Source organism: Ursus americanus, chromosome 18 (assembly GCF_024610735.1).
Source record: "Ursus americanus isolate L20-20 chromosome 18, mUrsAme1.1.p, whole genome shotgun sequence".
Lineage (NCBI taxonomy): Eukaryota > Metazoa > Chordata > Mammalia > Carnivora > Ursidae > Ursus > Ursus americanus.
In genome coordinates this window covers 42,843,395-42,870,392 of record NC_142144.1, presented here as the reverse complement: position 1 = coordinate 42,870,392, position 26,998 = coordinate 42,843,395, and the positions used below count along the sequence as shown (strand labels likewise).

At 35.0% G+C, this 26,998-nt stretch overlaps 1 long non-coding RNA gene across 10 annotated transcripts in view; it reads right to left on the bottom strand.

Annotated features, from left to right (window-relative positions):
• Positions 1-26,998, bottom strand: part of LOC123781326 (uncharacterized) — a 1,008,785-nt gene that overhangs the window by 139,836 nt on the left and 841,951 nt on the right. For 7 of the 10 annotated variants that reach the window (XR_015727453.1, XR_015727456.1, XR_015727455.1 and 4 more), the window contains one exon: positions 1,053-1,164. The exons of the other annotated variants lie outside the window; for them this stretch is intronic. This is a non-coding gene — a long non-coding RNA (uncharacterized LOC123781326). The remainder of the gene's footprint in view (positions 1-1,052; positions 1,165-26,998) is intronic. 10 annotated transcript variants of the gene reach the window in all.

The window sequence follows — 26,998 nt, the reverse complement described above, 5'->3', positions numbered from 1 at the left end:
AGTGTGAAGACTAAAATGCTGATAATAATTCAAGGAAAAGGGGGAGTAGTCAAAAAGGAAAAGTTTTGAAGTGATTAAGTACAACACACTATCAAGTGTTACAAAGGTTAAGTAAGATATGAATGTCTGGTAGGTATTTCTAACCTAACGTACCCGAAAGGGGATTTCGTGATTTTCTCCCGCCATTTGTCAATTTCAGTAGCTGGCACCATTTATCTAGGGGTAAAGCCAAAATCATGGCTACCATTCTTGATTATTCTCCTTGATTCACTGTCCTACCTTCAATCCTGCAGTGATCAAATCCTTCCAATACAAACAATGAAGTCTTGCTCTTTTTCATCACCTATACCACGAATCTCTAGTCAATAATAATATAAAAAAATACACAAAGCTTCTATTACTGAGAAAATAATGTTAAATAAAATGGGAAGTTTCATATATGATAAACTCCCAACATAAACTGCCTGCAGTGCTTCATAGCATATAAAAGGGTGTTGAACTAATAATAAGCATACAAGAAATATTTACTGAATCTAATTAGCCAATTCATCATGATGAGGAGATGTCAAATCTATTTTGGCTAATTTTGACAATATAGTGTTTTGTATGATCACCATCGAATTTTAAGGGGAAAATACGTTGGACACACTCAACAAGTTTCTTAAGCTGTTTCAATTAATTGTTGTATTTGTGTTAATATTTTATTGAGAACATTTTCTGTCACTTAAGCCACTTGAACTTGCATTCAAGTTTAAAAATATTTATATATTTGTCTCACCTAAAGAGCTATGGTTTCTACTTTCTAATAACATGAGTTGTGCATCGTATGTATGTTTCCCATTTCATTCTGACTTCCTGAAAGCTTAGAGAGAAATATCAGTCACATTACCTGTGTTGACCTATTTGGAAATCTCTTTACTTGGTTCTGATATTATATATTTTACTAATTTGTCAAATATGACTTTTGTTATAGGCTAGCTCAAATTCTTTGCAGATGAGGTAAATTATAAGCAAAGAAATTTCATTTTTAAACATCCAAGAGAATGTCTTACGTGAATCAAAGTTGAGACACACGACTGATTGAAGAAGTGACAGCTCCACAGTGGCCCTCTCTGCTCTAGGCAGACAGTGATTCTGTAACTGATATGGAATGTTTAAGGGCACCTAATATAAAACAGAAAACAAAACAATAAAAGGATTTTGTTTAATGTCCAGGAGTCCCATGAGAGAAAAACCTATAAAACTATAAACAGGATGAGTTGTATATATATAGGATATGTTATGTCTCCCAAAAGAAGCCAAATTATATAGGAAAGACACCTGGACCTCCAAGGACACCCCTGGCTAAATTGGGGAGTAACCTTGTATGGCAGCTCGGTCTTGGAGGTTCCAGAGACAAGGGGATTCTAGGACAAATATGAGGTTATATTTGAAAGCATTTCAGCTCAGTCCCTAGAGAGCACTTTGATGACCTGGGAAGAAAAAGAGGCATATGATACAACTAAAGACCTGTGTCACTAGTCACTAAACCTTCTAATGTGGAACCTCCTTTCAAAGACACTGAACACCATAATAAAAAGCCATGTCTCTGCAGGCTGGAAAGAGGAATGAACACTGGAGAAAGGAATGAGGTACTACAGCAATCCAGGTGGTATTAGAAGAATAAATGTCTCCCTCTGGGAAACCTCAAGAGACACATGTTAGGGCAGTGTCTCTGAAGTCTTGCCATTTAACATAGGGGTAGTAAGTCAGTAGAATAATCAAGACAGTTCAAATGATGTTGTATAGGACTCAGAAACAGTCAAAGCTTATGGAAACATCCTGGAGATATATAGTAAAACCTTATAAAATTTGAGTGATTCCTCATGTCCTATATACTCATTACCTCACAGCAACCCAGCATTTCTGCTCTCATAACAAAGGATTCTAATGATGGTCACTAATGATCTCCTATTGTCTAATCTAATGGATTCATTTTTCATTATTCTATGCAATTTATTTGACAAATACTTATGGAATGCTTACTAAATTCCAGGAAGTGTACTGGGCACATGTGATACAATGAATTATATTCCAATGGAGATGTTAGAGAGGCAGAGAAGTAAAATTGTTTTCCAGTGGTTATTCTTTTTTTTTTTAATTGGTGAGCTTAGGTTTCGTAAATTTATATCAGAAATATGGGTGAGGTTTTTATGGTATTTTGCTAGGGGACTTAAAAATAAGTTAATTCTACCATAAACCACATTCACCCCTCCATGTAGAATTCCCCAGGGAGATAAATGATGTATGTACAAATTCAAATAAAAAGTGAGAAATAAATTGCCATTTTATTTCTCTCTAGGCTTATGCCCAATACAGTACTATAAAGATTTCTAATAAATATACTAAAGCATATGACCTGTGCTCAAAACATGTCAAGCCCCCTGTTTCTTTTTTTTTTAATGTTTTTTTATTATATTATGTTAGTCACCATACAGTACATCCATGGTTTTTGATGTAAAGTTCGATGATTCATTAGTTGATGTATAATACCCAGTACACCATGCAATACGTGCCTTCCTTACTACCCATCACCAGTCTATCCCATTCCCCCAACCCCTCCCCTCTGAAGCCCTCAGTTTGTTTCTCAGAGTCCATAGTCTCTCATGCTTCATTCCCCCTTCTGATTACCCCCCTTTCTTTATCCCTTTCTTCCGCTACCGATCTTCCTAGTTCTTATGTTCCATAGATGAGAGAAATCATATGATAATTGTCTTTCTCTGCTTGACTTATCTCACTTAGCATTATCTCCTCCAGTGCCGTCCATATTGCAGCAAATGTTGAGAACTCGTTCTCTCTGATAGCTGAGTAATATTCCATTGTATATATGGACCATGACTTCCTAATCCAATCATCTATTGAAGGGCATCTTGGTTCCTTCCACGATTTAGCTATTGTGGACAATGCTGCTATGAACATTGGGGTACATATGGCCCTTCCCTTCACTACGTCTGTATCTTTGGGATAAATACCCAGTAGTGCAATGGCTGGGTCATACGGTAGCTCAATTTTTAACTTTTTAAGGGACCTCCACACGGTTTTCCAGAGTGGCTGTACCAACTTGCATTCCCACCAACAATGTAGGAGGGATCCCCTTTCTCCACATCCTCTCCAGCAACTGTTGTTTCTTGCCCTGTCAATTTTTGCCATTCTAACTGGCGTAAGGTGGTATCTTAGTGTGGTTTTGATTTGAATTTCCCTGATGGCTAATGATTTTGAACATTTTTTCATGTGTCTGTTAGCCATTTGTATGTCATCATTGGAAAAGTGTCTGTTCATATCTTCTGCCCATTTTATGATTTGTTTATTTGTTTCTCGTGTTGAGTTTGAGAAGCTCTTTGTAGATCTTGGATACCAGTCTTTTATCTGTAGCATCATTTGCAAATATATTCTCCCATTCCGTGGGCTGCCTCTTAGTTTTTTTGACTGTTTCCTTGGCTGTGCAGAAGCTTTTTATCTTGATGAAGTCCCACAAGTTCACTTTATCTTTTGTTTCTCTTGCCTTTGGAGATGTGTCATGAAAAAGGTTGCTTTGGCCGATGTCATAGAGGTTGCTGCCTATGTTCTCCTCTAGGATTTTGATGGATTCCTGTCTCACATCGAGGTCTTTCATCCATTTGGAGTTTATCTTTGTGTATGGTGTGAGAGAGTGGTCAAGTTTCATTCTTTTGCATGTAGCTGTCCAATTTTCCCAGCACCATTTATTGAAGAGACTGTCTTTTTCCCACCGGATGTTTTTTCCTGCTTTATCAAAGATTAGTTGCCCAAAGAGCTGAGGGTCCATTTCTGGGTTCTCTATTCTGTTCCATTGGTCTGTGTGTCTGTTTTTGTGCCAGTACCATGCTGTCTTTGTGATCACAGCTTTGTAGTACAGCTCGAAATCCGGCATTGTGATGCCCCCAGCTTTGTTTTTCCTTTTCAACAGTTCCTTGGAGAATCGGGGCCTTTTCTGGTTCCATACAACTTTAAGGACTATTTGTTCCAGTTCTTTGAAAAATGTCATCAGTATTTTGATCGGGATAGCATTGAAAGTGTAGATTGCTCTGGGTAGCATGGACATTTTAACTATGTTAATTCTTCCGATCCATGAGCATGGAATATTTTTCCATCTTTTTGTGTCTTCTTCAATGTCTTTCAAGAGTGATTTATAGTTTCTAGAATATAGATCCTTTACGTTTCTGGTTAACTCCAAGGTAAGGTATGGTTTTTGTGCTATTGTAAATGGGACAGATTCCCTAATTTCTCTTTCTTCAGTCTCATTATTTGTGTATAGAAATGCAACTGATTTCTGAGCATTGATTTTGTATCCCGCCACATTACTGAATAGCTCTATAACTTCTAATAGTTTGGGAGTGGATTCTTTTGCGTTTTCCATATAGAGTATCATGTCATCTGCGAAGAGAGACATTTTGACTTCTTCTTTGCCAATTCGGATAACTTTTATCCCTTTTTGGTTTCTGATTGCTGTTGCAAGGACTTCTAGTACTATGTTGAATAACAGTAGGAAGAATAGGCATCCTTGTCGTCTTCCTGATCTTAAGGGAAAGGCTTCCAGCTTTTCCCCATTGAGAATGATATTTGCTGTAGACTTTTCATAGATGGTTTCTTTGAGATTGAGGAATGTACCCTCTATCCCTACACTCTGAAGGTTTTTAATCAGGGAAAGATGCTGTATTTTGTCAAATGCTTTTCCTGCATCTATTGAGAGAATCATATGATTTTTGAATTTTTCTTTCTGGATAAAATCTAAGACACTGATAGATTTGTGAATGTTGAACCATCCTTGCATCCCAGGGATGAATCCCACTTGGTCATGATGGATAATCCTTTTAATGTACTGCTGGATTCTATTAGCCAGGATCTTGTTGAGGATTTTGGCGTCCATGTTCATTAGGGAAGTCGGTCTGTAATTCTCCTTTTTTGATGGGGTCTTTGCCTGGTTTGGGGATCAAGGTAATATTGGCCTCATAGAATGAGTTTGGTAGCTTTCCTTCTGTTTCTATTTTTTGAAATAGCTTTAGGAGAATAGGTATTATTTCTTCTTTGAATGTTTGGTAGAATTCCCCCAGGAAAACCATCCGGGCCTGGAGTTTTGTTATTTGGAAGGTTGTTTATCACTGACTCAATCTCTTCATAATTAATTGGCCTGTTTAAGAAATCAATTTCTTCCTGTTTCAGTCTTGGTAGTTTATAGGTTTCCAGGAAGGCCTCCATCTCTTCCAGATTGCTTAATTTATTGGCATAAAGCTGTTGATAAAAGTTTCTAATAATCCTTCCAATTTCATTGGTGTTGGTTGTGACCTCTCCTTTTTCATTCATAATTTTATTAATTTGGGTCCTTTCTCTATTCTTTTGGATAAGTCTTGCCAGTGGTCTGTCAATTTTATTGATTCTCTCAAAGAACCAGCTTCTAGTTCTGTTGATCTGCTCTACTGTACTCCTGGTTTCTAATTCATTGATTTCTGCTCTAATCTTGGTCAACTGCTTCCTCGTGCGTGGATTAGGCCTGTCCCTCTGTTGCTGTTCCAGCTTCTTGAGGTGAGAATATAAAAACTGCATTTTAGATTTTTCTATTCTTTTGAGTGAGGCTTGGATGGCTATGTATTTCCCCCTTAGGACTGCCTTTGCAGTATCCCATAGGTTTGGACCGTTGTGTTTTCATTCTCGTTGGTCTCCATAAATTGTATAAATTGATTTTTGATTTCCTGGTTTATCAAATGATTCCTGAGCAGGATAGTTCTTAGTCTCCAAGTGTTTGAGTTTCTTCCAAATATTTCCTTGTGGTTGAGTTCCAATTTTAGAGCGTTGTGGTCTGAGAATATGCAGGGAATAATCTCAGTCTTTTGGTATTGGTTGAGACCTGTTTTGTGTCCCAGAATATGGTCTATTCTTGAGAATGTTCCATGGGCATTAGAATAGAATGAGTATTCTTTGGTTCTGGGGTGTAGTGTTCTATATATATCTATGAGGTCCAATTCGTTGAGTATGGCATTCAAAGCTCTTGTTTCTTTGCTGATTTCTTGCTTAGGTGATCTGTCTATTGCTGATAGTGGAGTGTTGAGGTCCCCTACTATTAGTGTATTTTTATCTATATGTCTCTTTATTGTGGTTAAGAGTTGGCTTGTGTATCTTGCTGCTCCCCAAGCCCCCTGGTTCTAAGATCTTCCCATAAGCAGATTCCAAAGATTCAACCAATGAGTATTCTCTAAATTTAGAGGTAAAAGTTGTCAAAACTGAGGATGCACTATATTCTGCAAATGTTGATGGGTGGTTCTCAGTTTGTCACAGCACACATCTTGTAGGATATTCTCCTCAGTTATTCTGGGGATATAGGACATCCTCCCAAGTCATCTGTCTCACAGGCAAGTACACAGCGTTTTTTGTTTGGCCTACTGTGTCCCACCATCTAACATAAAAGCAAATAAGGAAATCTCTAAGCACATCATTTATAAAGTGATGTCAACTTTTCAGGGCTCTGCACAATCAATAATACACCACTTATCTGTAGAATGACATTTTTTGGTTCGAAATATGATTTTTTTGTTATTTTCTAATTTAAAATGTCATGAAAACATTTAGAAAATAAAGATCAATGGTGACGGTTACCCAATAAACCTTTACCCAGAAATAATTTCAATTAATATTCTGAAACATGTATATGTTTTAGTCTTTTTTAACATACACTTTCCATTTAAATAAAAATCACACTGGAAATACTGCTTTCTAACATATCCTTTTCATATAAAATCTCATGAATATCTCCCCATGGTAGTTAATATTTTTCTACAACATTATTTTTAAGACTACTTTGTCTATGATATACAATTTATATCACAAATGTCATATTATTGACTTTCACATTGTTTTATATATTATTGCTATTATAAAGAATGCTATGATGTATAGTCTTTTGAAAAGATCTTTTTATATACTCATTATTTGTTCATTCGGATAAATATAGGTGAAGTAAAGTTATTGGGTCAAAAGGTTCATATATTTTTAAGTGTGTTGATATACACTATCAAGATATGTCCACAGAAGTTGGTCCCCAAGAAAAATATGAAAGTGCTCATTTCTTAAGCTTTCTCAAACACTAAATATTGCAATATATTACTTTCTTTAGAGTTTTATTGATAATTGGCATATCTGTATTAATGGAGTTGAAATTAACCTTATAAGTTGGCCATTAGCATGTTTATGACAAAGCACATTACCACTTCAAAGAAAAAAAAAGACTTAAGAGCAAAAAGCCCACCTATTGCTCTATTTGACTTCAGAAAAAGAGAAAGTAGAAGTTCTTGACGTAGCAACATTTCTGTAGTCCACTAAATCATCTGTTCTTTAATAGGACTGCAATAGCAACAAGAAAATGAATCCAACCAAAGTTAGCCTACACAATAGGGAAAAATTATTAGCTTCATTTAAACAATCTTCATGAGCCACAGAAATACTAGAAGTAGAGGTTCAAATACTCTCATATGTCATCTCTCAAATCTGCTTCTCTTTGCCCATTAGTTTTTATCCTCTAGACCGTAAGCCTGGAGTTAAGAAAGATATTTTGATTGCAAACTTAGGAATTATTCTGTTTCCAACTTAAAAAATTTTTTTTTCAGGAAAAGATTGTGAAAGCTTTCCTGGGTCATATTATTATAAAGAGAATTAGATGCTATAATTGGCAACTTTTACTACATTGTTGTAGTAGGGAGATTATATCTTCCCAAAGGAAAAAAAATATTATTTCCAGCAAAAAGAGAAAAGCCGGTTAAATAGTATGTGATTACTCCATATTAAGTGTATCCTTTCTCAGAGCCCTTTGTTCTGAAATTCTTAACAAAGAGTATTCTAATGAATCTCTTGCATGTTTTACATCTGGAGATGAGAGAAAGATGACCACTTGTTTGAACATGATTTTCTGTCACATTTGGCTTAAAGCCTCTGTTTACTCAGAGTCAACTAGGCAGTTCATCTTGGTAAGTGTTGGAGACATAATGGCAGAACTTTCAGGAATTTCAGAAAGAAAGCATTTCCTTTGCTCATCTACCCAAAGGTCGTAATGAGACATTCAGCAACCAAGTATATCTCACTCAGAATAATGTGTTCAGTTTCAATGGAAGGACAGACCTCATTGAAAAAAATCCATGTGTGTGCCTATCAGGTCTGTCCTAAGACCACCACTGGTTGGCAATGAGAGCTGGTATCACCACAATACAGGTTCTGCATGAGTTCACAGCTGTATATCCATGTAGTACTAGGTTTCACTTACAAAGGCATAAAAAATCTAAGGCTATATAATCTGTTTTATATTTTCAAACTTTTTAGTTGATATTAACTCAAATTTATTGCTAAGTGAAGAAGAGCTAATCCTTTCCATGTGAACCATGGATATGTACCTAGTTGATTTAAGTTACTAAGAATCAAGATAAAATTGGAGTTTTATACAAGGAAGAGTTAGTTACATGAGCTATACAAAATAATTGTTCACTAAAAGAACTATAGACTGCTTTTGTACAATATGTGTGTCACATTTTCTTGTACGCCATTATCAATCTTAAAGTAATTGAACTGCATACAATTTTTGTTCTGAAGTTCCTAACTACCCTTACAAGTATGTTTATATGAATTCTCCATGTCTGCTCACAGATGACTCAAATGGTAAATACTCTGCTAAAATACAGAAATAATTAGGAGGCAGGCACTATTCAAGTACTCTTGATAAGTCTTTCACAAAGAAATATAATACTTTAATTTTCCAAAAAAATAAAAATGAAATGAAATGAAATACAGAAATCATGAATATAGAGGACTAATATACACCTCTTGGTCTAAAGGTTATAGTTCAACTCCAATATAGATGAGTAATGATGCATCATCATTATCCTTTGAAGGTCACTGGGAAGAAGTCAACAATTTGACGCTAGCTTCCAGGAAAAAATATCACAGAGGTCTTTTCTTCATCAGTAAAAATTGCCTAATTCACATAGGAAATAACTTTTATGAGACTCAAGACCAAAGTCCTAAAGATCAAGAAAATTTGAACAGACTGATTAGCAGCAATGAAATTGAATCAGTCATCAAAAAACTCCTAACAAACAGAAGTCCAGGACCAGATGGCTTCACAGGTAAGTTCTACCAAACATTTAGAGTTAATAACTATTCTTCTCAAAATATTCCCCCTCGCCAAAAGAGAGAGAGAGAGAGAGAAGAGGAAGGAAAGCTTCCAAACTCATTCTATGAAGCCTACATTACCCTGATAACAAAACCAGATAAAGACACTACAAAAGAGAGAGAGAGAGAGGGGGGAAACTATAAGCCAATATCTCTGATGAACATAGGTGCAAAAATACTCAACAAAATATTACCAAACTGAATACAACAATATATTTTAAAAAATCATTCACCACAGTCAAGTGGGATTTGTTCCCTAGATGCAAGGGTCGTTCAATATTCTCAAATCAATCAACATGATACATCAAAACAGAAGAAAGGATAAAAACCATTTGATCCTTCCATACATGAAATAGATGCAAAAAAAAAAAAAAAGCATTTGACAAAGCACAACATCCAGTCATGATAAAATCCCTCAATAAAGTATCTTTACATACAACATAATAAAGGCCATATATGAAGCCACCTCACACCTGTCAGAATGGCTAAATCAAAAACACAAGAAACAGCAAGCATTGGAGAGGATGTGGAGAAATCAGAACCCTCTTGCATTGTTGGTGGGAATGCAAACTGGTGCAGCCTCTGTGGAAACAGTATGGAGGTTCCTCAAAAAATTAAAAATAAAACTACCCTATGATCCATTAATCACACTACCAGGTATTTACCCAAAGAATACAAAAACACAAAGGGATTTATGCACCCCTATGTTTACTGCAGCATTATTTACTATAGCCTAATTATGGAAGTAGCCCTAGTATCCACCAATAGATGAATGGATAAAGAAGAAGTGATATATATGATAGAATATTATGCAGTCAAAAAAAGAATGAAATCTTGCCATTTGCAACAACATGATGGAGCTAGAGAGTATAATGCTAAGTGAAATAAGTTGGTCAGATAAAGACCAATACCATATCATGTCACTCACGTGGAATTTAAGAAACAAAACAAACAAAAGTAAATGAAGAGGCAAACCAAAAAATAGACTCTTAGAGAGCAGATGGTTATCAAGGAAGAAATGGGTGGGGGAATGGATGAAATAGGTATAGGAGATTAAAAGTACACTTATCTTGACAAGCACTGATTTATGAGTAGAATTGCTGAATCTCTATGTTGTACAGCTGAAACTAATTTAACACTGTATGTTGACTATACTGGGATTAAAATAAAAACAAATAATAAAGGAAGGAAATAGAACAACAACAACACTACAGTTGTTCCAGCAAGAACACTCTATGCAAAATCCTTAATTTGTTCATGTTTCACTGTCTGGTTCTTATATAGCATTAACGTGAATGGAAGAAATGAACGAAAATCAGTGTTTATGGGTAATATCTTTTAAAGGTTAAAAATTAGTACCCAAACTTTAAAATTTTATATATATATCATATATATTATACAAATAAATGTAAGATATATACGCATAAGATATATAGATAGATAGATACAGATATTATAGACTAGATCTGACAAAATATCAGTTTTTTAAATGTGCATAATACCATTTGTTTTATATACTGGTACATAGCTGAAGACCTTTTTTTTTAAAATAAAGTGTTACTAAGTGAGGAAGGCCAATGGCTTTTGTTTTCTTTTAAAGTCCATATTGTACATAATACTATTTTGTGAGGTAAATTTGGGCCATTATACTGACAGAGTTATTGTGATATTTCAGCAATATATTCCATTTAAGTCATTCTTTATTTGTACTTTTTTTTAAAATACTCACAATTCTTTATCATTGATTCCTTTCATAATGATGTTCAACTGATTAATCCAAGTTCATCTTTAAGTATTTCAGGAAGATACTCTTACTGATGGATGAATGTAGGTTTTAGCTTGTTCACATACCAATTCAATATTTTTGTATTTAGTAAATACTCATTAAAATCTGAAGTCACTATATAAAAGTGTTAAATGAAAATTAATATGCACAAAACTCCCATCCTCTACTCACACAAAATGCAGGATTTAATGGGACCAGGTAATATACAGCTGAAGTGTACTAAAATCATTTCTACATTAGTACAAGTAGCCCTTTATAAGCTAAGAATTCAATTCCCCCAGCTCCTGGTATATGACTTTTTAACATTTGCTATTAATTTTAATGAAAATGATTGAAAGTAATATTCACTAAATGTTTTGGAAATTTTCCAGTCTATGTTAATACTTAATTGAAATGTGCCTTAGGCACTTAACATATATTAGCCTTACACTGATGGTTGTTTGGTTTTGCATAGGACTAAGAAAAATTGTAAATAACAGCAATGCCTTTGGGCAGGGAGGCTGGAAATTACAAACCTAAGGTTAATGAAAATGACCTTTCTGCACAAATGTTACTGTCAGAGGTAAAAAGAATGAGTTATGTGTTAGTTATGAAAAATAAACAAAAAATAAAGCATGCTCTCATATCTCATTCTTATTTTGCAATGTCTTGACCTTTTACTTCTCTTATTATGTAGGATACACTTCTGTATCAAATTTTGTTCTAACTTGTAGTATTCCATTTTTATCTAATTTCTCTGGTTTTAAGTGCAAAATACTTATTTTGCTGATAACATGATGAAAGTGTCCTTTTAGGTATACATATATAATAAGTCCATCTGTGAGGTTTTTCCCCAAAACTCATAAAAAATGAGATGGGATGACTCTAATTATGTTTAATGACAGAAAATTAAAAGAAACAGAAGGAAATATAAACGTAGAAAATTATTTTGGATGCATTCAACAGACATTCAGTTTACTATTGTGCTTCATGGGTAGGGTATTGTGCTGTGACATGACTAATTAAAACAACACAAGAGAAAAAGTTATAAAAATAGCGTCTGCCCATAATCTTATATTTAAATTGGGTAAATATGACATATACACAGAAGCCATTAGAGAATCAGCTAAAATATTAAAAAATAGCAAAAACTAAGTATTTATAAGTAAGAGACAAACTTTGTTCCTGACTTTTCCTTTATACTTAAGGGGAAAAAAAATGTCTTAACCACTCTCTTTAAGTTTAACAAATTATCAAAAATAGTATTATGGAAATAAAAGTACAAGAATTCTGCAAGACTTTTTTACTTAATTATCACAAGGAGTTTTCTACCCAAAGATTAAAAGCCACCAAACTCTACTGTTATTATCATAGACATGAACTGCTTACTAATTCTAATGGAAGCATTAGGAATTTTTCTCTGAAAGATACTAAACACACATTTAATTAGAAATGTTTGGGTTCACTTGAGAAATCAGAGCTCTTGTTAGCAAATCTTTTGTGCAAAGAAAAACTGTGGTTACAACAGAATATAAAATCATGTACAAGGCACTTGAGAAAGTATGTACAAAGATACATGAAATTAAAAAGAAGTACATATGCTCTGGAATCCTCTTTTCTGAAGTAACCATAAATGGCATGGACAAAGGTATACAAATAAATGAAAAGATATTTACAATCAATAATTTTATCAGTCAGTGGCATGTAAGGGTAGGAGTGGCAATATTTGTATACAGCATATATCTACTTCCAGTTCAATCACATTCATTCATTCACAAAACATTTCTGGATCCTCCTACAACATTACACATGTAAGGCTGACCACCCTTAAATCCTTTCTCCTCTCAGAGTTCTGTTTCTGAGAACACTGTGCTAGTTTGTCTACTACTACTCGGATTCCTCCTTCTCTGTTTCTTGCTTGTCTCTGGTTCCTCTCAGTTCATCACTGTGACCATCCCTACGTTCTCTGGATCCTTGTGCTATTCTTTATCATTCTGTCTATAACCCATTATGTCCTATTATGAAGCTTCAATTGTCACTCTCCTCAGATGGCTCAAATTTCTATATTGCCAGCTCAGAGTCCTCTCTCTAACTTTCAATCTGAATATTCCCCTCCCTTTTTCCCTGGGCCTCCTGACATCTCTACCTGGACTTAACACATCTTTGGCAAGCCTCTCCCAAGCCCTCTCCCAGTAAGAGTTCTGTATTCCCCACTGTGTCTTCTCATGCCTAAATGTTACCTGATCTCCCTCCTCCACCCTGTCACTCCTCCTTAGAGGCTCAGGTTTGATGCCTCTTTTTTTAAACGCCCAATTCTACCTCCCAAGCAAAGGTAAAGCATCTATTCCCTCAAGCTCCCACAAAACAAGACTGCGTTATGGCTGCTTGTTTTCTCCAAAATTTCCTTTTCATTTAAAAATTTCTATTCATGGCACCCATCCCCTGGTCTTTCAAGGTTAAAAACTTTGAAACAACTTGATTTCTTTCTCTTTCTTATGCTCACATTTAATTAGTGATGAAAAAGTATAACTTTTCCCCAGCAAAATCTCCAATATGATACCTTACTTTAGAATTTCTGATTCCCCTTCTCAAGCAGAAGCTGTCTCTTCTTCCCTCTAAGCTCCAGCCAGCAAATTAGATGTTGCTATTTGTGTTCAAATATTTTATCCTCAACTATTATTATACTGGGGACAACAGTGATACCTTCTTCATTTGAGTATCTACCACAGCAACACCACAATGACGGTTTATAAATGGTAAATTCCTTTATTTACTAAGAGATTCTTCTTCTTTTATTATCTGCACCTACACCAGTCTACCCAGTATACTAACCTCTTAACAAGAGGTATCTCACATCTTTAGTATTCTGGTCAATTGGGCCCCACTTTTATTTTATAGCCTTTATCATGATCTCTTTATCTTCATAATCACCGTCATCACTGTCACCATCACCATCCTCATCATCATCCTCATCATTATCACCAACGATGTCATTGCTCCTAGAGTATTAGACCTTTATTTGTTCATAGATTTCCATGTTCAAAGAATTTTCATATGCTTACTTGTTACACAGGACAGCATAACATTTTTAAAATAAATTACTAATTTTTTAGAGGATGAAGAATAACCTGAAGTACTTGGAAATACATAACAATAAAAGTATTCCCTGACCTTAAGAAGTTTACATTTTATAACATTTAAGCAATAAATAATATATGTGAGTTTTCAACTAGGGTTTGGTGACCTGTGTCCTAAATTTGAGTAATTCTTTACCCATACTCCTTGAGGTACCTAAGATTTTTTTCCTTCTAAAATTTTCTTTCTAACAAGGACTGAAGCAGAAGGTATGCTAATGCAGGTGTAATAACATGAGGAAAGTGCATAAATCTCCCTATAACCATTTAAATTTTTTTTTTTTACTCTCAAATATCCCCACTGAGCCTGTGTTAGTAAAAGATTTCTCACCTTATAATATTATATTTCAAGAACACCAGGGCTTTCTGAGATGCACAGGAATTAAAAGGAAAGAAATTCCAGTTCTCAAGAGAAAAGCCCATGACTATGTAGAAATATTATCCACTAAGTAGGCCAATGCTATTCAACAAACCATTGATAAAATTTAAGAAATTATTTTATTTATTTCTCTAGGTTTGATGGATGTATCCTAGAGTTGCCATCCTGAAGATGTATCTCATTGCCCTATAAGGATTGGGGACCTCTAATTTTCCTTTCTCCTCTGCGATATTTATATTCAAAGCCTTTAGCCTTTTTTTTTAAACCTTTATTTCATCACAATAAATGTCAACAACCAATTTTTCATCCTATGCAACCGTAAGGTCTAAGCAGAAAGCAATACAATGCAACTTGAAAAAGTAACCTGGGTTTACCACCCTAGTGACTGAAAAGGAGAAGAGAGAAAGAAAATACAAGACAAAATAAAAATAAAAATTTAAAAAAAAAAACAATGAAAGAAGGGTTCTTGCATAACTGCTATGAACAAGATACTAGGATAGATAATGAAACGGGTTATCTATTTTAATCATTGTAATTTAGAGAGATAGGTGTTATTTTCTATTTATATCCAAAGAAATGAAAATCAAAGATCTTAAAAAGGTGGAGCTGAGATTCAATCCAAGTTTAGTTTTTAATCCTCAAAGTCCTCAGTAACCAAAGCAAAACAAAATGAAAGCTAACTGAAAAAAAAATTTAAAAATCCATTCATGTAGTTAACGCATAATATAAAGATATCCTGAACAGTCTTAACCTCTTCGCAAAGTTTGGGTTGGTTAAACATGTAAAATGGGAGGTTTAATTTGATGACCAAACCTATTGCTTCCAAAACAGAGAAATGAAGCGATTTCTCAGTAGAAAGATGTTCATTGAGTACATAAAATCTATACAGTAACAGATGCTTGGGGCTCAATAGCCATACGATTTGGCTTAAAAGAAGGTGCCTAAAATCTCATGATATAGGATGAATTGAGAAATGCAAATGTCAGAAGACTCCTTCACCAATCATAATTCACTGACCTATGCCTTAAAGCATTCAGGTCTCATCAAAAACATTCCCCAAACCAATGAGTTAGCAAAAGCATACTCTGAGACCTTGAAATAAACAACAGGATGGGGAAATCTTTTAGAAACACATGCTACAAACTATCCTGGCTCAGCATCAGTGAAAATGGTAATTTTTATGACAACATAAATATAATGTTAATTATTCCATGATATTCAGCCTAAATTCTATTTGTACCATGTCAGTGAATTTTAAATCTAGTTTGAAAGACCAAAAAAAATGGCTTTTGTTTATACATGAAACAGTGACCATCATGTCTGCTGACTAAATCAAATCATTTCAAGCTGTAAGGTCAGGGGGTCCTGACAGAGTTGGAGTCAGATACCCTTCAGTTAAAAATTCATATGCTCAAATCAAATACCTAATACTTTTTTTTTGACCCTGAAATGCTAAGTAAATAAGGTCAGAAGAATTTAAAGAAAACATAGTAATGGTGAACTATGCTGTCATTTTTAATATGTTTTACACAGAAGCTGAGCCATTAGGTTCTGAAATTTTATTCACTTATAATTTATTTTAGAACCTACTTAATTAATATTCATAAGTATCCCTTACTGTTCTTTGTTTCTAAAATTAATACAATTCTAAAACTGGAACTCTTATGTTTGGTTAAGAGTTTAAATCTATGTTATTTTAACTTATGCAAAATCAACTGGAGGACTAAGGATAATTATCCAAATAAATCAACCAAAAATAAAGTTCTGCAGCACTTTTATGTAATGCATAATGAAAAAGATGCTTTATACCCAAATGATACTTTACTTACAAATGATACTTTCAGTTCTTTACTTGAGTGGTCTAAAAACTAGGCATGGTACTTGGACTTAAGGAGTACTTAGTAGGCAAAATAATGGCATCCCAAAGATGTGCACGTTTTAATCTCTGCAACCTATATATATTATTTTACACAGCAAGGGGGGATTACGGTGGCTAGTAAAATGACCTTAAAATAAGGAGACTCTGAATAACAGATAAGGAGATTTTTCTAGCCCAATGTAATCAGAAGGGTTTTTATAAGTGAAAAAGAAAAATGGGAGAGCCAATATCAGAGTGACACAGCCTAAGAAAGCTTGCACTGACCACTGGGTCCTTGCTGGCTTTAAAGGTGGAAGGGCTCCTGGAATCAGGGAATTGCACTGCTTCTAAACACTGGAAAAGTCAAGGAAACAGATTCTCTACCAGAGACTCCAGAAGAAGCATACCCTTTCTCCCACCTTGATTTTAGCTCACAAAGAAGTTTCATACTTCTAACATCCAGCACTCTATTAAGATAATGAATCTGTGTTATTTTAAGCCACCAAGTCTTCGGAAGTTTGTTATGGTAGCAATGAAAAACTAATACAGATAATCTCACAAATATATTACTGAAGGCTCCTGGAACAATTATCGGTAGCAACATTCCTAATACCTAATACAGTGCCTGGTACATTGCTAAAGTAATTACATTTGACTGATAACCAGATTCAATTTCCATGATAGGTAAGTAATCAGACAGATACAATTTTAAGTTCACGGTATAATCCCTGATACAAGCCACATGTATAAATTTGTTTTTTGAAAGAGTTTGGAAGATTAGAAAGAAGACTTTATCCCAATTTTGCATTTTTTTGGTAGAGACAGCAAAATTCACATGCAATTAAAAGAAAAATACATTGTTATGCCATGTACAATGACATGTACATATCAATGCTGAAGCAATGCTACCAAAATACCACCAAAGTACTCAAAGTCAGAGCTAATTTTATGGGGAAATAAATCAGAACATTTTTTTCAGAAAACATCTCAAAATTAAAAAAGCAGAAATGGTATTCAGAATCTCCATTTTTAGCAGAGGTCAACTAAAAACTGATGATAACTAATACTGCCAACTAAAATTAGCCTTAACATCTGTCTTGTTATCTATATCTTTATAATAAAAATATTTTGTGACTGTTAACTGTAAGTCAGATTCCTCCTTCTCAAAAAGATAAATGGTTTCCTATCATAGCCAATACTACTATGAAAATAATAAGTCGATAAGAGAAAATTCATATTTATTAGTTTGTGATCATATAGAGATAACTATTTTGCTATTCCCACATCTTTTTTTTTTTTTTTTTTTTTTTAAGATTTGTTTATTTGAGAGAGAGAGAGAGCATTCAGGGGAGGGAGTGACAGAGGGAAAGGGAGAGAGAATCTTCAGCAGGCTCCCTGATGAGCATGGAGTCCAATATGGGGCTTGATCTCATGACCTTGAGATCATGACCTGAGCTGAAATCAAGAGTCAGTCGTTTAACCAACTAAGCCACTCAGGCTTAAATAATTTAAGATTTTATTCGAGAGAGAGAGAGAGAGCACAAGCAGTGGGGAGGGGTAGAGGGAGAAGCAGACTCCCCACTGAGCAGGGAGCCTGATGTAGGACTCAGTCCCAGGAACATGGGATCATGACCTGAGCCAAAGACAGAGGCTTAACTGACTGAGCCACCCAGGCACCCCCCAAATCTTCTTAATGAAACAAAATAATGATTGGAGAAAAGAATAAAAAATTCATTTTTAAGTCCGGGTAGTCTACTCCTCCCCAATAGTAATGGACAGATTTCACACAGGGGAATACTTCCTGATATCCTTTTTCACAACTAACAAAACACAACTGAAAGTAATGTATTACACATGGGAGAAAGGAAAGAGGGAATAAATGTAATAGTTATAATGGAAAGAGATTTGATTAGGAAGACCAGAATGCATCTTAGGTGTTCTGCTTGCTTCAGACACCAGAACACAAATAAGACACCAGAAAAATGGGCATATAAATCTCCTACCCTAATGTACATTATGGAAAAGTGTTGTTTGCTTGTTTGTTTTCTAGATTCACACAAACCTGGTACAAATTATTTTGAGACTGGCTAGGGAGTCAGATTGTGTTTCTTCTCTGGAGTCCCTCAAGGTCAAATGGGTCAAATATAGTACTTGCTAGAATTTTCCAAATAAATGAGAAAACTTTGCCTTTGTCTATTCTAGGTCTCTTCAATACCCACAAAATGTCATTATTTCTGAGGAAAAGTTCAAACTACCTTAAGAGAATCTAAATCTGTTATAATAAGTTAAATTAATGAAATTGAGATAGTACCTAACATACTCTGAAGTCTTGGCAAATATAAACAAGGGATACTTTTAGATATGATAAAAGTATATTTTTAAAAGGGAAAATGATAAATCCAAACCTCAAAATAATAACTACCCTTGACCATGAGTCAGGACAATGGGACAGTAAAGGAGCACCTCGTGATGAAGCAGTGTTTGGTTATATTTTACTTCTTAAACTGAGTGATGACTTCATAGGTTCAGTTTTACTATTATGGGTCATGTCTTTCATATATATCTATATTAACCTACTTCTATGCATCAAATTGAGGGAATAAGATGAAAATTACAACTACCCACAATAAATCTGCATTTTAATAATTAAAAATGAAAAGTCCAACAAGAGAGGGATAAGGAAATTAAATATCTGAGAACCACCCCTCCATGAAGAAATTCCTCACATGCAGCTTTCCAAAAACACTGCTGCCACGGCTGCCATTGCACACGTGTTCAATACTTTGCAGACATGTTTACTATTCACCTTCTCAATTTATCCTTACAACATCTGTGAAGGTACTCTTATTTCCTCCATATTATACAAAAGACAATTTAAGAGAGGATAAGGGACCTACTCAAGGTCAGACCGCTCAGTGGAGATAGCAGAACTGGAATTCAGGATTTCCTGACTCTAGAGGCTAAGATGTATCATGTTATACCTAGAAGTCCCCTCTGGTTTTCAGGAATCAGTTCTCATAGATCTCTGAATTGGACATACTATTCATTTATTATATTTTTAAAATTTATTTGAGAGAGAGAGTGAAGAGGGAGAGAGAGAGAAAGAGAGAGAAAGCAGGAGCAGGGGTGGGGGGAAGAGGGAGAAGCAGGCTCCTCACTGAGCAGAGAGCCCAACCTGGGGCTCGATGCTGGGACGCTGGGATCATGACCTGAGCTGAAGGCAGATGCTTAACCAGCTGAGCCACCCAGGCGCCCCTGGACATACTATACATTATAGAAAAACCTTTCAGAAAGCCCTCAACACTAAAAGAGAGTAAAGTTACAAAAGGATTGCTCCAAAGCAGATTGAAATTGCACATCTAAAAATTTTATCCAATAATCAACTGATAAAGTATAAATTCATATAACACCAATTAAACAATAGAAAAGTATGAACTATTGCCAGAAGATAAAATTAAGGTTTGTGTGTCTTTTAAGTAGCATTTTTAAAAAGATTTTGTTTATTTATGAGAGAGAGAGAGCAAGAGCAGGGGGAGGGTCAGAGGAACAAGCAGACTCCCCATGGAGCATGGGGCTTGACAGGGGGCTCAATCCCAGGACCCTGAGATCACGAACTGAGCCCAAGTCAGATGTTTCACCGACTGAGCCACCCAGGCACCCCTTTAAGGTAGTATTTCTAAACTCTTCCCATAACCACTGATCTTTAAAGATTCATCAATGTCCTCAAGATAAAAACTCTAGTGCTAGCTTAAATTCCAACAACTAAAGAATGACCACTCGAGCACACGAGTTATAATTCAGCCTGAAATTGTCACATAAAAATGGGACTACCTTAAAAATAAACTGCAACAATATATGATAATCACAATTCAAGTGCCTATCTTCATGTTTGTCCTCTGATATCAGATTCTCTGTAGCTCTGAGGAAATAAAATAGATGCATTTATCTGGCCTACTCCAGTTGTGATATGTTTTTACATCTTTTGTGTGTGTGAACAGGAATACAGTCTAGGTTCAGTTTCTATATAAACATTATTTCAGGGAAACATAAACGTTAGCCTCTTTTATTTTAAACCTCAGCCTGCTTGTATGGATAATCTCTTAGCTGTCCTCCAGAACTGCTCTAAATACTGAGGATTCCAAAAATTAAGGAAATGTGAGTAGAGTGATAGTTTGATGTATAATCTAGCCTACACAACCCACTCGTAAACCCCATGGTGTAAGAAGTGACATGCAATTATCAGCCATCTGGGTTGTAGATAATCTTCCCAGCATTTAGAATCGCAGAGACAGCAGCACGTTTACTTGGAAGGAAAATGCAGAATACGACCTTGAAAACAGGTTCAGACAGCTCCTCTTTATTACAGTCAACTGCTTTATTCCTTTTGTAATAAGAAAAATCCCCTCCTTTCATCTCAGCTGATGACCTTGCTTTACGCTTTGTTGAGAAAATTTAAGAAAAAAAAAGGAATGCCTTCAGAGTTCCTTCAATAAACCTGCCACCCACCTGCATCTCTTCAGGTAGGACCTGCTTTCTTTCTTAGGACAAGGAATGAAGTGTCCCTACTTTCTTTTAAGGCCAATCTTTTCATATATGTTCTGGCTTCCATCCTCTTGTCCCTGTCTACTCCTGTGGAGGATGTAGGTCCTTTATTCATCTGCTCCAGGACCATCAATCTTTGCTTCTCTATTGTATCATTTTCATCATGAAAAAACAAAAAAACACCACCACCAAAAACCCTTTATCTTAATCATGTATCCACGCAGTTATCATTTTCTTTTGTTGTTAGTGCTGCTTCTCCAGTAGAAAAGTCTTGAAAAAGTTAATAATTGTGCCTCTGGGACCCACACTGTCACCTCCCCAGTGGCCTCTTGAACTGCACTACTGAGACCACTCTTGTCAGTGTCAACCAGAGCTTCAGGGATGACACATCTCACGGTTGCCTCTGTGTTCTCTTCTTTCTCATACTATCTGCGACATCTGGCTCCCTTGAGAATCCCCCCAATCCTGATCCAGGCTCTTGGTTTCCATGATCCCAGGCATCATGCTCCTGGTTTTGTTCTGTCCCACCAGCGGCTGCTTCTACGTTTTCTTTTCTGGTTTCAGCATCTCCAGGGGAAACGCAAATATTCCAGAGTTAGGGGCCCCTTGAACCTGCCACCAAAGCTAGTGGTTATGTTTTTGGTTTGCTTTGGTTTGGTTATGTTTTGATTAAATCAATCCTTATATTTATCGGTCACTCATAGTATTGTTGAAAATTTTCACCACTGGTATTTCAAATACTGTATGGAATTTGATGAAGAGGGCTCCTGCTGCCATTCATGCCACCATTATTCCAGAACAAAGAGGAAAATGTGCAACTAAGGCCATATATGTAGGGTCATCAGTGCGATAACTCGGTACGGTAGCAATACCCTGTTAAGGTGTTCTAACTTTCCTTACCTCCCAGGGTTTGTCTGCTTCTCCCTGTCCCATGCCCCGCTACCCTACAGAAAGATTTACAAGCTACCTTACAAGAAGTTCAGTTTCTAATAATGAATGATTCCAAATTTTGATTTTACTCTACCGTAAGGCCAAGAAGTCGTTGTATGTTTTCTTTTACCGCTTGTAAGAATGTTTGAGCTAAATGATTAATTACTTTAAACATTTTATCTCAGAACAATATCTATTCTTCCCCTATCTTGTTTTGTTTCTATTTGACTTTATTTGTAACTATTGGACTTAAATATATTTTATGATAAGCTTTGGCAAAATCTTTTTGCAACTAAGTGTTATATATGTTTTTGATATATAAAATATACTGCAGGACAGTGTTGAGCTGTTTATCAGCAGCTCTCTTAAAATGGAGGTCATGGTTTTAGTAAATGAGAAGTTGAATACAAACTTAAGCGAGGGTTTATAAAAACACTATTAATCTAATATGGTGTTCTAAAGGGGACAAAAATAATCACACTGTAGCCTGTGCTTCTTAGACAGTACTATTTAATAGAAGTATAAGGTAAGCATCATGTATGCTTTGAAACTTTTTTTAGCCACAAGTAAAAGAAATAGATAAAGTTAATTTTATTAATATAGTTTATTTAACCCAATTTATCAAAAGGTGTTATGATTTCAACATGCAATATAAAAATTATTAACACGCTATTTTATTTTTTTTCTAAGTCTTTCAACTCCAGTGTCAACTTTACACTGAAAGCACATCTCAATGCAGACTACTCAAATACTCAACACCCATCTCTGGCTGGGGGCTACCATACTGGCCAGCGTATTAGACTTTATCTGTACGAGAATATCAATTTAAGATGCACATACATTTAAGAACCAAAATCCTAATCACCACTATGTGGAGTACATATGAAGTTTAAATAACATAAACAGAGGACAGATACGTTTATTTCCCCTGAACTCTATTTCAGTGATCCCATAATGTAGCATTTTAAATATTTCTATTCAAATAAACAAGATTTTGTACTTTACCTCCTGCTGTGGCAACTTTAAAATGCTCCAAGTAAAAAGCTGCTAAAAATTACAAATTGCCACCTAAGTTTCCCTGCCTACATGATGATAATTAGTCCTATTTTTGAAGGACCACAAATTATTGCCAAACAATTAGATGCATCTTTAGGAAAACTCATCTCTTTTCTTCCAAAATACCTTTTTGGAAAAAAAAGAAAAGAAAAATAACCTGTTTCCATTCAGTTCGGGAATCTTCACTTTTTTTTTTTAAAGTCAAAAATAATTATTTATTACTTATAATATTCTAGGTATTTATTGGGGATATAAGATGAATAAGATACTATTCTTAGAGAACTCACAATCAAGCCAAACACCTGAGCTAATATGTAATGTCACCCTTCAAAAATATATATTCGGTTACTTCTCTGAAATCTTAAGAGTAAGGACTTTTTTGAAACTACTTTGTTGAGGTATGATGGACATAGAGAAAGATGCACATATTTAATGTATACGACTTGATAAGTTTGGAGATAAGTATACACCTGTGAAGCCATCACCACAAGCTACATCGTACACATATTCCTCTCCCCCAAAAGTTTTTTTACTGACCTCTTCAGTTTTTTGTGATAGAAACACTTAGCATAAGATCTACCATCTTAGCAAATTTTTAAGTAGGCAATACAGCACTGTTAACAATAGGCACTATGCTGTATAGTAGATCTCTACGATCTACTAATCTATGTAACTGAGACTTTGTACCCTTTGACTGAAATTTCCCTATTTTCCCTCCCCCTCAGCTCCTGGCAACCAGCATTCTACTCTCTGCTGCTATGAGTTTGACTCTTTTGAGATTCCACATCTAATTAGTATCATGTAGTATTTGTCCTTCTGTATCTGCCTTATCTCACTTACTATAATGTTTTCCAGGTTCATCCATGTTGTCCTTTTAAAGACTGAATAATAGTCCAATATGAATATGATATATATTGTATTTTCTTTATCCATTCAGGCATCGAGAATATTTAGGCTGCTTCCATGTCTTAACTATTTGGAATGATGTTGCAATGAACATGGGAGTTCAGATATATCTTTGACATCATGATTTCAATTCCTTTAGATATACATGCCCAAAATGGGATTGCTGAATCATATGGTAGTTCTACTTTTAATTTTTTGAGGAAACGTCATACTGTTTTCTGTAGCGCCTGTACCAGTTTATAACATTTCCACCATTAGTGCACAAGGGTCCCGTTCTTTTTCACCAACACTTGTTATATCTATCTATCTATCTATCTATCTATCTATCTATCTATCTATCTATCATTTATCTATCATGATAGCCATCCTAGCAGGTGTGAGGGGGCATCTCATTGTGGTTTTCATTTGCATTTCACTGATGAATAGTAATATCGAGCACCTTTTTTATATATCTATTGGCCATTTGTAGTCTTCTTTGGAGAAATGTCTATTCAAGTTCTTTGCCCATTTTTTAAATCAGATTGTTTTATTTATTTACTGTTTTCTATTGAGTTTAGGAAGTCCTTATATATTTTAGATATTAGCCCTTTATCAGGTATATGGTTCATAAATATTTTCTCCCATTCCATAGTGTTGCCCTTTCATTTTGTTGGTGGTTTATTTTGATATGTAAAAACTTTTTAGTTTAATGTAATCTTACTTGTCTATTTTTCTGTTGTTGCCTGTGCTTTTGGTGTCATATCCAAGAAGTCATTGCCAAGGCCAATGCCAAGATGATTTTCCCCTATATTTTCTTCTAGGGGTTTTAAGGTTTTCAGATCTTATATTTAAGTCTTTAAGCCTTTTGAGTTGACTTTTGTATATGGCGTAAGATAAAATCATCCAATTTATTCTTTCACATGCAACCAGCTTTCACAGCAACATTTTTCAAATATATTATTTTTCTATGTTTGTGGAATATTCACTTTTAAATTATCTCTAAAATTAAATGAGTTGGTGAGAAATTATACAGATGAGGAGAATGAAATGGAGGAAGAGAGCTTTGTGCACAAGGACTCAGTAACAGTGACTCACAACTAGCTGCCCATCCCACTATTCCATTATCTCTCTCAGTGTAAGCTTTTTCATCTTGCCCTCCCAATTATTCTGAACCAGAACTTGAAAAGAAATGTAGTAAAAGAAAGAAAAAAAATTAAGTTGATTTTTTAAAAAGAGATTTATCTTCCTTCATTTCTTCGTAAGGTAGTCACCAGATTCTATTTGGATGTCAACAGGTGCTGTGCTATGTGCTAGTTGACAGCCACTCAACATATACTTCACAGGTGAATGTTAGTTTTGTTAATAAAATAATGAATCATTTTTTAAATCTCTCACCTCTTATGTATGTTCACAGAGACCTGAGCTACATAATACTAGAGTGAAAACCATCAGGGTGAATTATGTTCTTTCCTTCTCTACTTAAGATAACAAGGGGAACATATCAATGTTCAAAAATTATGTGTCAACTGGCTTTATGCTCTATCAATATCCATGTCGCCCAACAGAGCAAATAATTCTCATCTGAAGGACTTACTTTCAAGTGGCACAAAAAATGATAAGAAAAATAGTTCATATAAACATTGCATAACAGAAGCAGTAAGATATAGAAGGCTGGTGGAGTTAGAAGTAATTGAATTCAGGTTTCTTAGGTGACTGTTGAATACACAGAATGAAAGAGCATATCCACAAATTTTATAACATGTAACACTCAGGGTATTATTCTAATCTCCTACGACAAAAGTTTTAGATTAATTGTTTTGATCATTTTGAGACAGAACCAGTTATTTTAAAGCAATATATAAGGCTTATTCCTTGTATCATTTAAAAATCAATTTTAATAAAAGTTATCTTAAATATTGTTGCCTTTGGCTTCAGCAAATCCTTTTCATTTGTATGGGGTTTTAGATTTTCAATGCACTTTCATGTACACTCATCTCATTTGATTTTCTCAACAATTCTATGAGTTGATGTTACTATGCTGTAAGTAAAGATTTCGAGTCCAATTGATTTTTCTGACTACAGGTCAAAGAAAAGAAATCCTGAGAGGTTGCCATAAAAATCCAGTCTTCCTTTCTTATATAAATGTACCTTTACCCCATTCTTTTTGCCTTTATCAACATCTCTCTCTGACTGGCATTTTGGAGATATCAATAGTTTGCTGTCTCTACACAAAGGACCCAGGGACTTCTTCTCATTAACTTCTGTTGATCCTGTTGTCAAGCGTGATAAGCAAACAGAGGGCACTCTTTTCTTTAATTTCTTATTAATATTTTATATCTCTTCTCCCAACACCAATCCTGGTTGCAAAGTCTCTACATTGTCCCTCCCTTCCACACCACACACACATTGCCAAGACTCCAAAATTGTAAAATTTTTAACTCTGCACCTGCATAATCTATATTAATTCAACTTATTATAACAGGATTAATTCAAGATATACAACAAATAGAAATAATCAGAATTGACTTACTAAAAAGACTGCTTAGTGAAAATCAACTTTAGAAATAAAAAATTTCTCTCGTGATCTTTCAGTTATTTCTTGCATGCGTTTCCTCCTCCTGTCCAACATGATTTCTAATGTGTTTCTTGATATCCAGATTCACAGAACCACTCTCAGAGCACTCAGAACCACTCAACCATTCTTTGCTTCCTTCCTCAAATGACTATATTTTAAATATCTTTCATCAGCGTTTGAAACTTTACTTTTAGGAGAGAAAATCAGCTAACATGATTCAATAGATGATTTTACTGCTTCACGGAAAAGACCTGACCTCACTCAATCTATCCCGTTCCAATCTAATTCTTTCTCATCACCTGCCCTTTTCTCCTTATCTCTTTAAAAAGAAAACAATCTATTCCTTTACTAGACTGTACTAATCATGCATGCATTTGAGCTCACCCATTCTTGAGAATATGTTACCTCAATTATATCTTCTTTCATTGGCCTGTTCATCTCACCTTCCAATAGATTTTTCTTATCTCCCTAAAACATAGTCAAATCCATTCTACACACATGATAAAAATAATAACACCTTCAGCAACTTTTCCAATTCTGTTCTCTTAAAGAAGATATTTATTTAAAAATAGCCACTCCCAATTTCCGGTAACTCCTCAACAATTTATAATCTAACACCTTGCCTCTTAACATTCTTCTCTAAACTTTCTCCTGCAACATTTTCTCTCTG